Here is a 1,074-nt window from a genome sequence, read left to right as displayed (position 1 = left end):
TCAGTGGCCACTGGATTTAGGACTGGTCCAAGATCTTGATCTAGATTTTGACCTAGACCTAGACTATGATCTTGACTGGGATTTGGAGCAAGGTGGTTCCCTTTTTCGTGATTCCTTTTTATTATGTCTTGAGAAAGACCTGTGTTTTGGAATCTGTTTTAGAGGTGCCTCTAGTATTGGTATGAGATGCAGACCTAGAATGTGATTTAGCCTTCATTTCTTTCTTGGGCTGGGACTTGGACTGTGATCTTGAATTGGATTTAGATCTTGAAAAACCACTGATATCAGTGATTGACTGTCATTGTTGGAATGGCTTCTGCTACACTGTGGCCTTTCAGTCCATCCACTATTTCTAGGACTACAAGGTCTTTTATAGGTGTAAGCAAAATACTGACTTCTTGATCTTCTTTCATAAATTTGGCTTCTAGAATATCTGTATCTGTCATAATCATAGCGTGAAAAACTGTACACATTCCTCCCTTCCTTTGCTTTCATCTGATTTGGTGTCTTCCAATCCCCATGTGCAAACTATTTCAGTTTGACATCCACAAATCCACTTTCTGTCCAAATTATGTAAAGCATCTTCAGCATCGCTAACATCCTCAAATTGAACATAAGCAACTCCTCTTGGTCAGTGAGTGTAGAAATCAAGTGGAACATACACACCAACTAGAGGATCATAACGACCAAATTCACGCCATAAATCGTTGGGCCTGCTGTTGTTGGCCCCATTCTTGATGGGGTACCTTAGGGGATGCAGGTAGCTGGACGTGACTGCTGTGTGAGTCTTAGTGCCAGGGGACACGGGCTCAGCAAACCGTCTAGCCCCTGGCAGCCAATCCTCAGACATGCACAGCCAGAGGGCTCTGCTATAGCTAAATTAATTCTTGTATATGAGACTAGGAATTAACCAGTTTTGTAGTAAATAATAGTGATTCTCAAATTTTAGCTTGTATTCAAATCACTTGAAGGGCTTGCAAAATGCAAGTTACAACCTCCCACCCAGTACTCTGGGGTGGACCTTGAACATTTGCATTTCTAACCAGGTGATGATGATGATGATGATGCTTGTCC

General features: G+C 42.0%; 1 pseudogene; it reads right to left on the bottom strand.

Annotated features, from left to right (window-relative positions):
- On the bottom strand, positions 1-850 carry LOC118152026 (uncharacterized; annotated as a pseudogene).
- Between the last annotated feature and the right edge of the window lie 224 nt (positions 851-1,074).

The sequence above is a fragment of the Callithrix jacchus genome, chromosome 3, assembly GCF_049354715.1.
Source record: "Callithrix jacchus isolate 240 chromosome 3, calJac240_pri, whole genome shotgun sequence".
NCBI classification, from domain to species: domain Eukaryota; kingdom Metazoa; phylum Chordata; class Mammalia; order Primates; family Cebidae; genus Callithrix; species Callithrix jacchus.
Note: the sequence above shows the minus strand (reverse complement) of the source record. Positions and strands in the feature narration are given on the sequence as shown.